At 36.9% G+C, this 14,113-nt stretch overlaps 1 protein-coding gene and 1 long non-coding RNA gene across 7 annotated transcripts in view; one reads left to right on the top strand and one right to left on the bottom strand.

Annotated features, from left to right (window-relative positions):
* LOC110140813 (uncharacterized) overlaps positions 1 to 3,460 on the top strand; it is a 30,542-nt gene extending 27,082 nt beyond the window's left edge. Inside the window, exon 2 of the long non-coding RNA XR_002314863.2 lies at positions 2,876 to 3,460. This is a non-coding gene — a long non-coding RNA (uncharacterized lncRNA). The remainder of the gene's footprint in view (positions 1 to 2,875) is intronic.
* The window catches only part of PEX5L (peroxisomal biogenesis factor 5 like), a 272,998-nt gene that overhangs the window by 245,643 nt on the left and 13,242 nt on the right, over positions 1 to 14,113 (bottom strand). The window lies entirely within an intron of this gene.

Raw genomic sequence — 14,113 nt, 5'->3', positions numbered from 1 at the left:
TAGTGCCTTTGACTGTGTGGATCACAACAAACTGTGGAAAATTCTTTGAGATGGGCATACCAGACCTCCTGACCTGCCTCTTGAGAGATCTGTATGCAGTTCAGAAAGCAACAGTTAGAACTAGAGATGGAACAACAGACTGGTTCCAAATAGGGAAAGAATACGTCAAGGTTGTATATTGTCACCCTGCTTCTTTAACTTATATGCAGAGTACATCATGAGAAATACTGGGCTGGAGGAAGCGCAAACTGGAATTAAGATTGCATGGAGAAATATCAATAACCTCAGATATGCAGATGACACCACCCTTATGGGAGAAAGAGAAGAACTAAAGAGCTTCTTGATGAAAGTGAAAGAGGAGAGTGTAAAAGTTGGCTTAAAACTCAACATTTGAAAAGTAAGATCATGGCATCTGGTCCCATCACTTCATGGCAAATAGATGGGGAAACAGTGGAAACAGTGACAGACTTTATTTTTGGGAGCTCCAAAATCACTGCAAGTGTTGACTGCAGCCATGAAATTAAAAGATGCTTGCCCCTTGGAAGAAAAGTTATGACCAACCTAGACAGCATATTAAAAAGCAGAGACATTTCTTTGCCAACAAAGGTCAGTGTAGTCAAAGATATGGTTTTTCCAGTAGTTATGTATGGATGTGTGAATTGGACTATAAAGAAAGCCAAGTGCTGAAGAATTGATGCTTTTGAACTGTGATGTTGGAGAAGACTCTTGAGAGTCCCTTGGACTGCAAGGAGATCCAACCAGTCCATCCTAAAGGAAATCAGTCCTGGATATTCACTGGAAGAACTAATGCTGAAACTCCAATACTTTGGCCACCTGATGCAAAAAACTGACTAATTTGAAAAGACCCTGATGCTGGGAAAAGTAGAAGATGGGAGAAGAAGGGGATGACAGAGGATGAGATGGTTGGATGGCACCACTGACTCAATGGACATGAGTTTGAGTAAACTCTGGGAGTTGGTGATGGACATGGAGGCCTGGCATTCTGCAGTCCATGGGGTTACAAAGAGTCAGACATGACTGAGCGACTGAACTGAACTGAACTAAACAGTTTTTACAAATGTAAGCAATTTTGCACTTTCCAACTGGGTGTTCTTTTTGTCAATCAGTATCTAAATCAATGGGACTCCTGAAGAATAAAGCACTGCTGATTCATTTAAAAAATTACTTAAGATGTTATTAATAAAATTTTTACTGTAGAATAAGTAATATTCATCAACATGTATATTTATATAAATATATATTTACATATGAAGCTATTTTTCCACAATGAAATTTATACTGGGTTAACTTCTATAAAAGATTTTCTCTAGTGGGTAAATTACTGTGTCATAAAAGGAAAAAACTTTTTGTTTATACATTTGAGACTAAGATTTTGTATTGAGGAAATAGGGAGAATATTCTACCACTAGATTTTTGACTTATGAATAGCTTGAAGTGGCAGTTTCTATTGAAATTCAATATTTACTTATTCCCAGGCAGAAATATCTTTAATAATTTTCTTTCTGCTGTTTTCGGAAAGGGACATTTTTCCCTACATAACATCTAGGGTATGAAATAACACCAAAATTAAAAAAGGAAAAATAATATGTGGATTAGTAATTCAGGCCCCAGGATACCATCACAGACTTCTCTCCCCTTACGCATTTCTAAAATGTATTTTAAATCTGTGGTTAGTAAAAAGCTACCCTTTTCAACCAAGAAAAAAGTTTTAAACTATTACATTTGATTGGGAACTATTTTTTGACACTTACTACAAAACACTGTAAATATGGTCTACTAATTTACTCACAAACTGAGTGTACTGCTTCTGTAAGTCATGTGCAACTGAGCCATATTTTTAAATGCTTATTTTCCATGTACTTCACATTTAATTATACTGCCTTGTGAAAATTCTTGAACTATTTCTTTATTTAATTTAAATCTGATTTTGCTATGTAAGGTTTCTTATGTCTTTTCACATAAATTAAAACTCTCTGAGGAGAAGGAGTATCTTAGAGCTTTGTTTCTATAAAAAGAGGTGCTCAAAAATATTTGATAATGAATGAATGAGCATTTACTTCTATCAACATGACTTAGGTACACACCTTTCAGAAATATTTAGTTTAAGAGAAAAGAATCAGTTTTCAAAATAAAGAAAAAGTAAGATGAAAAATGAAGACGGGGTGGGTGGATATCAGATTTGCTGAAAAGATCTATTTCTTATCCTGCTATGTTTCTCAGATTTTATTTTAGCACCCGCAGCTTGAAAATCAGATAAGATTCCCTAGGAGTGTGGCCAGAAAATAAATTGGATTTCAGTCATTTACATTTATTATGGTTGTACAATGCGTCAGGCCCTGTATCGAACATATACATTCCATGAGAATGTCCTTTTCCTCCAGAGGCTGTGTTCTGATTTCACACCTACATACCATACACTTTATCTGAATAAAAACAAAACATATGTTCTAACTGCTGTTGTGACTAGTTTTATACTTGCCATTTTCCCATCATTTAGTAGGTCTGTGTTAACCTTATTATTAAGTGGGCTGGAGTTGTTTTGGCCTGTGTGTAGTTCATGCAAGCATATTCTAAAGGAAATAACACTAATTGTAGGATTGGGAAGCTAGTCTTGGATTTGCCACTAATCAGCTGTAACTGACAATGACCAGAAATGCCAAGGAACTAACAATCTGTGCCTCTGTTAGTGACATGACCTGTCCTTCTGACTTGACAATAATATCATGAACATAGACTATGATATATATCAGAACATGATTTTCTTTTTTCGTGAAAAGTTCCAGTTAAAGACAATGCAAACATTTGTGACTGTGCAGCTCTTTCCAAACTCGCCTTTTGTTTGGTCTGTTTTTAGGAGGAAAAGGAGATCTTCAATTGGCTTGGTGACCTTGTTCTCTGGGACAGGAGACCATTGCCGCTCTGAACAGCAGCAGTCACCTCACAGAAGGCTCGAGGCTCAGCGTTTAGACCATTTGGAGCAAGTTTGTCCTCCACGCCTGCCTGCCTGTCCTGGCTGGTGACATCTAGCTGCTCTGCTTCTCAAAGGGCTCCCCCTGCCTCTGGAAGACTTGGAAATTGTTGCAGATTCAGTCTGTTCAAGTTGTCTGGGATTTCTGTTGTGATTCAGGACAGCAGAGCTGTTTCTGGGTTGCCCTTTTAAAAAGGAATTTGGAACCTCAGAGATCAGTGTAACTAACACATTTTATGGTCAGGTATGAATGGTCAATACGAAGAAAGCATTTCTTTGAGCTCTGTGTATTTAGTGTCTATTTTAATTGTGTGTATAAAGGGGTGGGAAGTGAGAAGGAAGAAGCAACAAATAATTTTCCCCCTACTAACTGGGGTAGCATCTTACAAGCTGTGGAGAGGGCCTGAGAATGGATCGAATAGGCCATTTAAAGCCACATGGAGTTGGGAATAAAGTTAAGAACTCTCAGTCTCCTGATTTTTAGTTTCTTTATGTAGATTGTAACTCAATTGTACAATTATGCTAACTTAAAGGATGTATGAATAAGTGCATATTCATCCCATTGGATCAGCTTTTTTTTGGTTCTCTAATAAATCAGCATTATTAAAAAAAAAAAACTTCTACTCCCCCAGATATTAAAATTGCTAGCTTCCTATAAAAGAATTCTTAGTGCTTAGATCAGTAGTTTCCAATCTCTATTTTTGATTAACAAGGTCTCCTTGTTCTAAATTTTCAGAATGATCAGCATAGTTTTAAGGCCCAGTTTCCCATCTTTATTTATCATACCTGTCCCTCTATCACCCCTCTATCATACCCTGTCCCCTCTACCAAAGGCAGTTTATATAGTATCTGCAGCTGTATCAGATGAGCAGCACACCAGTGTCTGTATTTCTTTGGGGTTCACTGAAGAAATGAAATAGATAAAAGGAAATAGAAATATGTCTCACTTCAATTAACTGAATCCATCAGTTGGTTTGAGGGTATAATTTCCATTATGAAAATCTTATTGTAGACTTTTTTAAAAGGGGGAGTGCTCGTCTCTGTTTTAATGAGACACTGTTTTAACTCGATACTGGCAGCAACCCCTTTTCACTCTCAGTAATATAAACATCTTTCTTAAGCAGAGAATCCAGTGTTAAAATTTGGCAACAAACCTGTGTTCTTATTGCCAAAAGTCAGAAATCAAGAAATCAAGCTGTCTCATTACATACTTTAGCTTTCTACTTTGAGATGCTCAGAGAGGTTCAATAACTTGTCCAAGGTCACACAGGTAGATTAATACTTCACTCAAAAATTTGTCCTATGTTAGCTTTCTACTTTGAGATGCTCAGAGAGGTTCAATAACTTGTCCAAGGTCACACAGGTAGATTAATACTTCACTCAAAAATTTGTCCTATGTCTTTGAAACCATAAGGAAAATATGAAGATCATCTACTTAGTCAAATAATGGTGTGACATTAATTTCACTCATGATAGTATAATTCATGGGGATAAAAACATATTACTATTTCATGTATTAAGCACATCATACAATTAACTGACAAAATAAAAATTCAAATCCATATGACCAAATACTACAACCAAGTAGAAAAAAACAGACTAAATATAATACTAGTCTAATGTTATGGTAAATTTGGATCAATAGATTTTTCCTCCCCAAATCCAATTTCATTTATTGAAATTGTTTTTTATTGTATTAAATGATATGTCAAAATGATAGAGTTATAAAATAATAGTTCAAGGAAAGATTAAGAGTCCATTAATCCTTCTGTAGATGAGAAAATTGGGAGTCACAGAGATTAAGAGATGTTCCCCATATCACTCACTAGTCAGGGCAGAAAGAGGCCTGGGATCCACTTCTTGGCCTATTGGCTCATATTGTTTCTTTGGTTCCTCACACCTGCCCCCTCCCATTTTCTTATTAATCAGACAGGAATGTGAATGTATCACTCAGGATTAATTGTTTTTTAAAGGGACTATTCTATTTTCATAATTTAATTTAATTCTATCTTCAAAGAGCCCAGATAAGATTCTCAATCTATACTGGTCTATAGGAATCTCCAGAAGTTTAACTCAAGTCAAATGGATTAATTCAAGTTAATTAAAAGATGAATTATGATTCATTTAATCCAACATGTACTGTTCACCTACCATGAGCAGATTCTGGGCTAAGTGTGTTAAAAAGATGAACAAGATGCAGTCAAGGGAACTCACTAGAAAGCAGTGTGAGAGGATGTGAGACAGAGGTCTGCACAGGTGCAGGTGCTAGGAGAGCAAAGAGGAGGATATCTACCTCAGCCCTGGAGACTCAGGGAAGAGTCCCTGTAGGAAATAACCTTTAACTTCTTTACCTGAGCTTTGAAGGGTGAGCAAGGATTAACCAAGTAGATGAAACAGTAGGTGTTCTGTTAAAGAGAATATCATTAGAGAAGGCCAGAGGTATGGAAGCATGCATGCATTTTGAGGAAATACCAAAACTGGGCAAGACAAGATAAGGGTGCTGACGGGGAAACTGTAGATGAGAAGACCAGACAAGCAGACCTCACAGGCCACATCTTCTTTTGGAGGTTAGTGTTTTCCACATGTCAGTGTGCACGAAATTCACCTGCAGAGTGTTAAAATGCAGATTTCCAGACCTTATCTTCATGGAGCCTGATTCAATGGCTGTAGTAGGTTCCAGTTATCTGTATTTTTAACAAATATTCTAGATAACTGTTCTAGAGAAGAATGCACTTGGGACAATGCTGTTATAGATGATGGTATACCTTGAAAGGAGTTTAAATATAATTTAACAAACATTCTAGATAACTTTTCTGAGAAGACTGCACTTGGAAAAATCCTGTTACAGATGATGGTGTACCTTGAAAGAAGTTTAAATATAAAGGTGATATCATGAAATTAATGCTGCGACAAAGAGGGTGGTGAATATATGTGACCCTGGCAGCAAAGGGACTAGTTGAGGAGTCAGAGTGACTCTTCAGATAAAGACAATAGAGTTTTCTAAGATGGTGACTGTGTGGATGGAGAGACAAGGCAGATACAAGAGCATTATGGAGTAAGTGCTGTAGCATTTAGATTTAATTTGGAGAGTGAGAGAGAAAGAAGACTGGATGAGGGAGAAAGACAAGAGGATGGTTCCCAGGTTTCCGACACAGGTAATTGAGTAGGTGGTGGCATTATTAAATGATCCAGGAAATCAAAAGAGGCAGGCTTGATTGGAGGTTATTGGTGGTGATAATGAATCCAGTTTGGAACATGTTGACTTTGAGTTGGATCAGGTAGTGGTACTGGTATTTAGTTGGAAAGAAATAATTGGTTTGTAGATACACATTTAGGCTGAGCATAAATGCCAGATTAACTATGTTTTCAGCTTAGTTACTTTAATACTTCTTTACCTGAAAATAGACTATTTAAACATTTATTAAAGATGACAGAACTATGTGCAGAACAAGCCACAGGTAAAATAATAATTTTTGAGAAGCTAGGTACAGAATGTACTGTGTTGTGCTTAGTCACTCAGTCATGTCTGACTCTCAGTGACCCCATGGACTGCAGGCCCGCCACGCTCCTCTGTCCCTGGGGATTCTCCAGGCAAGAACACTGGAGTGGGTTGCTATGCCCTCCTCCAGGGGATCTTCCCAATCCATGGATCAAACTCAGATCTCCCTTATTTCAGGAGTATTATTCACTGTCTGCGCCACCAGGGAAGCCAGGAATATTGGAATGGGTAGCCTATCCCTTAACCAGAGGAACTTCCTGACCCAAGGATTGAACTGGGGTCTCCTGCATTGCAAGCAGATTCTTTACCAGCTGAGGTACCGGGAAAGCCCAGGAACAGAACGTTTTTACTTTAATTTTTAACTATGTGATTAGTTAGATTAGTGCTTCCTTGATATAACACAGAACATTTACAATTTTTTCTTATTGATTCTGAAACTAGGCCATGATCACATGAATGTGCTAGAAGTCACCCCTGAAAAAATTAATTTTAACAAAATCAGCTAAAAAGAAAACATGATTTTTACTTTGGTACTTTAAATTTTATATTATGTTAGTTGATCAATACTATTATATTCTGATTTTTATAATGTTATTTCTTGACCTTCCACTCCTAAAGCAATGGAAAGTTTAAAACTAATTTAAGGAAACTAGGGAATGGTGGTTCCATTTTAAGAAGATATTTTAATGTCAGTTGAGATTGGTAAAACCTATGCATAATTCTAGTAATCTTGATCCTGCCATTTAGGAGCTCTCTTTCAAGAAAGCTGGTGTTTTCTCTTTCCCTGCAAAAAAATGAATCTCTAGGAGCAGAAGAAATTAAGAGAGCTCCCCCAAATAAGTAGTGATGTGTTTAACAGAGGTTAAAGTCTTAAAGCAAGAATTTTTATAAGAGCAAAGTACAAAATAAAACATAAAAGTAAAATATTTAGGTGAGTGACAAATTTGAAGGGTGGGAGGACATTTAGATTTAATTTGTACATTCAACCCAGGATTTTGCTTCCACTCATACAGCACAGAGTGACTCTACATTGGATTTCTGAGCTTGAGTTAATCCCATTGCTTTACTATTTTCCTGGCTTCCTGGGCATTTCTGATTCTAGGGAGGCTTTCTGCACAAAAAGATTGATGTCTCACAGCTGTTTGTACTCCACTAGGAGAGTACACCCATCATAGACAAAGGTAGTCTCAAGGGACTAAGTTAATATATACAGATGTTGAGTTCAGAGAATTGACAGAGCTGTATGGATTTAGTATCTGTCTTGCATAAACAGCAGGAAGAATGCATTAGAGATTTCTACCCTCTAAGGCCATGCAATGCTCCAGAAAACTTGTGAAATCCTTTTGTCCCCTGTTAGTTGAGTCATTCTGCAATAGTTGAGTTACTGATGTGGAGACGTGGCCTGAATTTGCTATGCGGGCTCAAGAAATATAGTAAAAATTTGAAGACCCAGATTCTGGTCTTCAGTCTCCAAGTGATTTGATGTAGAAGCTTGGGTGAGACAATCAAAGCCTGTGAGCTGCATTCTCCTTATCAGCATGACAAAGATAAACTATCCATCCTTTGCCAACCTCACTGAAGCATTTTAGAGATTAACTTTTATGAGGCACTCACAAAAAGTGACCACTGTAGTAGAAATAATCAGTATTCTATCACAGCTGACAATTCTGCCATATTGGGGGTGGCTTTGTCAAAAAATATCTCTTGTTATTTTCAGAATGGGGAGGAAAAGTAGAGCAGGATCCTCCCAAGAAGCACACCTTTAAAAAATTATGAGAAGTTGATCTTCGGTTTCGTAGGAAATAACAAGTATCTTGATGTTAGGAAAGCTTTTGAATTTATTTCCCATGATATGGTTATTAGTAAACTGGAAAAATCTGCCCCATATCAAATCCAGAGATGCACTGGATCATTAATTAAGAGCCTGAAAATAATAGAATCCTAGAGCTGGAAGGAAAGCCAGAAATATTCTAAGCCAACCATTTTCCAGAAAGACTAGCAAACTCACATCCAATCTGTGTTTGATTATCTTTGGTAAAATTGAGTTCATTTCTCTACTTTTCATTATACACCTCCCACCCCTACAGCTCACACACACATACATTTGGTTGCACATATTGGTTGTCCAAGGATACCTGGATCAGGGAGCACAAGTCAGGTATGAAACCCAACCCTCTAACTCCACTTGCCAAATCATGTGCCTGGGTGTGGGATTGTGTCCTCCAGGAAAAGGAGAATGTTTATGTACTCAGCCCACTCAGAGAGGTTCTCTTTTTATAATTTGCCCAGAGATGACACATATCATTGTCATAGTTATTTCCTCTCTCCTATGAGAGAGAACTTTAACATGTTATTTTTGAATCTGTGTTTCTGAATCAGAAGAAATACTCTTTCAAAACTCAGGCTCCCATTTCAGACTAATTATGGAAGACATAAGATATCTGTATTCAGACAGGCTCACAAAATAGACATGTCCCTTGGATGATCACTGTGAGTATGGCTCCTTCCTTGGATTCCTGGAAAAATGGGTCTGTGTGTGTGTGTGTGTCTATGTGTATCGGGAAAGGTTAGGGCTAGAGATGTAAGCAAAACTCATCACTGGGTATAAACAAGATGTCCTTGTAGAACAGTTTTAATGATGATGTTCTGTTGTCTCAGCAGTCTCAGGGATGTACGTGTTAGCACTATTACCAAAATCACTATTGACAACTAGCTGAAGTGGTAAGGAGGTGCCTAGAACATTATAGGCATGGATTCTAATTCCAAGTGACCTTGGCCAGTTAGAGATATAGATAGAAACCGTTAGAAGAATCTATTATATTTCTAAATCTGCAGCCCCAAACTGTACTCAGGCTTTAAAAATTTGAACCCATTAAACTGCATAGATTGCTTTGACAGCAAAGAGTTGCTTAATTACAGTGGCAATCTAATTATAAGGTTTATAAGGTTTCCCTGTAATTGATTCTCTTTCAACTGTGTGGAAACTTCACTTGATATGTATTCCTCCCTGAAACTCATGGGAATACACCAGTTTCTGGGGCCACTGTGTCTTAGAATCAGAAAGACCATGCCAATTGCACTTTGGAGTCCTTATTCAGGATAGTAAAGGACTCTTCTGAGTATTTCAATCATTCATTGTTTCATTCTTTCATTCATTCATTCACCAATTCATTCTTTCATTCATTCAATAAAAACTACATTAATATATATCTACCTAGCACTACTAGTCTCCAGGGATATAAAAATGTACTGAATATATAGTCACAGCTACAGATGGGCTTACAAACAGTTGGGGAGACAAAAATAAATAATGAAAGCTAAATGTTAATTATGGTATTAGTGAGGATATAAGATGCTAAGTAAGCATTAAGGAAGACATTCCTAATTCTTCACTGTGTGTGGGGGAGGCGGGAGGGTGGTGATGCAGGCACAGGGCAGCGCTCACGAGGAGGTAACATTTGGGTGGAATATAAAGGATGAGGAAATATTCAGTGTACAGAAGGCAAGAGTTCTGTTATGCGGAAATGAAAAAAAACATCCAGAACTGTGAGAAAAGAAGAAAATCAAGCATCTGTCACCATTGTAAACAACCAAATATAATAGGCACTGCTGTTGCTAAACTCCTTCTTCCACATATAATATATATGAAACACTTTGCTATTTCTGTAAAACATTAAAGCTATCCTACCAAATGACCAAAGGCATTTTTCACAGAACTAGAACTTCCCTGACTTCAGACTATACTAAAAAGCTATAGTATACTCAGGTGCTGGTTTGTCTCCTGAGAAACCTGTGTGTGGGTCTAAGCAACAGTTAGAACTGGACATGGAACAATAAACTGGTTCAAAATTGAAAAAGGGGTATGTCAAGGCTGTATACTGTCACCCTGTTTATTTAACTTATATGCAGAATATATCATGTGAAATGCTGGGCTGAATGAATCACAAGCTGGAAACAAGATAGCCAGGGGAAATATCAACAATCTCAGATAGGCAGATGATACCACTTTAATGACAGAAAGCAGAGACTAAAGAGACTTTTGATGAGGGTGAAAGAGGAGAGTGAAAAAGATGGCTTAAAACTCTACATTCAAAAAGTTAAGATCATGGCATCTCGTCCCATCACTTCACGGCAAATAAAAGGGGAAAAGTGGAAGCAATGACTGATTTTATTTTCTTGGACACTAAAATCACAGTGGAAGTGACTGCAGCCATGAAATAAAAAGATCCTATTTTTATACATGTTAGAAATTTTCCACAATACAAAGTTAATTAGAAAAAAGGAACATTTAAAAATCTGTTCAATTAGTGAATCAATGTTCTCCATTTTGAATAGCCCAATGAATTCCCATGTATTCATAACCACTTTAAAAAATTATCCAACCTTTTTCTATCTCTACTCATACTCACTCCGTTCCTTCTTGTGCTGTTTTAAGGAAAATCTCATACACCATGTCACTTAATCCATAATATGAAATAAAAAAAAAAGAAATCAAAGATCCTTGCACCTTGGAAGGAAAGCTATGACAAACCTAGACAGCATATTAAAAACAGAGACATCACTTTGCAGACAAAGGTCCATATAGTCAAAGCCACGGTTTTTCCAATAGTCATGTATGGATGTGAGAGTTGGACCATAAAGAAGGCTAAGCACAGAAGAATTGATGCTTTTGAACTGTGGTGCCAGAGAAGACTCATGAGAGCCCCTTGGACTGCAAGGAGATTAAACCAGTTCATCCTAAAGGAAATCAGTCCTGAATATTCATTGGAAGGACTGATGCTAAAGCTCCAATACTTTGGCCATCTGATGTGAAGAGCTGACTCACTGGAAAAGACCCTGATGCTGGAAAAGATTGAAGTCAGGAGCAGAAGGGACTGACACAGGATGAGATGGTTGGATGGCATCACTGACTCAATGGACATGAGTTTGAGCAAACTCCAGGAGATGGTGAAGGACAGGGAAACCTGGTGTGCTGCAGTTCATAGGGTTGCAAAGAGTTGGACACGACTTAGCAACCAACCAATAACAACGGTACTGGCACAGAAACAGAAACATAGATCAATGAAAGAGGATAGAAAGCCCAGAAAATAACCCATGCACTTATGGTTAGTTAATCCATGATACTGTGGAGAATACTCTGGACATTTCTTAAAAAACTAGAAAAGGGTTACCATATGATCCAACAATCCTACACCTGGGCATATAGTCAGGAAAGATGAAAATTCTATTTTGAAAAGATATATGCACTCCAATGTTCATAGCAGCACTATTTACAACAGCCAAGATATGGCAGCAACCTAAATGTCCATCGATAAATGAATGGATAAAGAAGTGTGGTGTATAAAGACAATAGAATATTACTCAGCATAAAAAAGAATGAAATAATGCCATTTATAGAAACATGGATGGACCAAGAGATTATCATACTAAGTGAGGCAAGTCAGACAAATATATGATATCACTTATATGTGGAATCTAAAATATGACGCAAATGAACCTATTTATGAAGCAGAAACAGAATCACATACTTTGAAAATAGACTGGTGGTTGCCAAGGAGTAGGAGGTTGGAGGAGGAATGAAATGACAGGTTGGGGTTAGCAGATGTAAGCTTTTATATACAGGATAAATAAACCATAAGGTCCTACTGTATAGCACAGAGAACTATATTTGATATCCTATGATAAACTATCATGGAAAAGAACATTAAAAAAGAATGTACATATAAGTATAACTGAACCACTTTATTGCATGGCAGAAATTAATACACAGTAAATCAACTATATTTCAATAAAATATGCTGATTAAAAATTGACACAAATGAACTTATTTAAAAAACAAACTTGCAGACATAGAAAATGAACTTTATGGTTATCAAAGTAGAAATTGGGGGGAGGGCTAAATTAGGAGTTTGGGATTAATGGATATATATACTATATACTATATATATATATAAAATATATATATATATATATACTATATATAAAATACACAAACAACAAGGACCTACAGTATAGCCCAGGGAACTATATGCAATATCTTATAGTAATCTATAATGGAAAATAATCTAAAAAAGAATAAAATATATATAATATATCACCACTTTGCTATATACCTGAAACTAAAACAATGTTGTAAATCAACTGTATTTCAATTAAAAAAAAAATAAGAGTAAATCCTTAAAAAATCACCAAAACATATGGGTACATTTATTATATTCTTGCCACAGATGGGGAGAGTGAGGTTTAGTGAGGATAAGTTGTAAAAGCAAGATCCCACAGATAATATATGGTGAAGCAGGCTTTGAAATTGATGTCTGACTTGAGCCCTAGTTCTTAAGCGGTCTGTTTCTGTAGCCTCTTCATATGTAAGGAATCATGAAGCAATGTCTGATGCATGCCATCAAAGCCTTTCAGCATCCTTTCCCCACCCCTCTCATTTTTGGGGAAGGCAATTAATTACAGAAGTCTAAACCATCAAGATCTAGCTCTCGGTTTCCTCAAAGGTGAATGACAAAGTTGTGCTTTATGAACTCTAAAGACCTTTATATCTCCAAGATTCTGTTTTAATTTAATCTTGCCCCAAGCTTTGTTTTAAGAAGTTTTTTTTTTTTTTTTTTTAATTTTTTTTTTATTTTTAAATTTTTATTAGTTGGAGGCTAATTACTTTGTTTTAAGAAGTTTTAAGAACACTTTGTTTTTGTCTTATGTAAATCTTCCAAAAGACTTACATAATAGATTGCATATCAGTATTAATGACTCAAATGTGTAGGGCATCTAGATTATAATCATTCTTTGGATGACTATGAAACGATAATGTGTCCAATTTTCCACATTAAATTCCTACATACGAGGAAAAAGTGTTCTTATAACTAAAGTACAGGATATGTATTTTAATTCCCTGATCAGTTACCAAATTCTTCACAGAGCTCTTTCTAATTTCTCCAAAAAATAGAAGTGAGCAGTAGATGGACCCTGATGAGGGGTCATTCTGCTCTTCTTTGCTGCATGGTTTAATAAACCAATATATTCTAGCTTTACTGTATTCTCCTTTGTTGTATTCTCCTACATGTAATGGCTGCTGCTGCTAAGTCGCTTCAGTTGTGTCCGACTATGTGCAACCCCACAGATGGCAGCCCACTAGGCTCCCCTGTCCCTGGGATTCTCCGTGCAAGAACAATGGAGCGGAAAAAAAAAAAAAAAGAATGATGGAGCGGGTTGCCTTCCTTCTCCAGTGCCTGCATGCATGCTAAGTCACTTCAGTCGTGTACGACTCTGTGAGACCCTTTGGACAGCAGCCCACCAGGATCCTCTGTCCATGGGATTCTCTAGGCAAGAATATTGGAGTGGGTTGCCATTTCCTTCTCCCATGTAAGGGCAGGTAGCAACAAATAAGCACAGGGCTTAAAGAGAATTATTTTCTTTTAACTCTTATTCTTCAAGGCCGACTAAACTCTAGTTAACTCAAGATAGAGAGGTGTCTATTTTACTTTTAAACAACATCTATAACATGTTGTACTAGACACTGGCTTTTTAATTTTTTTAACTTTTTCAAATCTACACTCTATATTTGGGAAACGGTTCACTTTTGGAATCTTGGTGGTAAGCAGACATGCACTTTCCCAGAC

Source organism: Odocoileus virginianus, chromosome 4, assembly GCF_023699985.2.
Source record: "Odocoileus virginianus isolate 20LAN1187 ecotype Illinois chromosome 4, Ovbor_1.2, whole genome shotgun sequence".
NCBI classification, from domain to species: Eukaryota; Metazoa; Chordata; class Mammalia; order Artiodactyla; family Cervidae; genus Odocoileus; species Odocoileus virginianus.
Note: the sequence above shows the minus strand (reverse complement) of the source record. Positions and strands in the feature narration are given on the sequence as shown.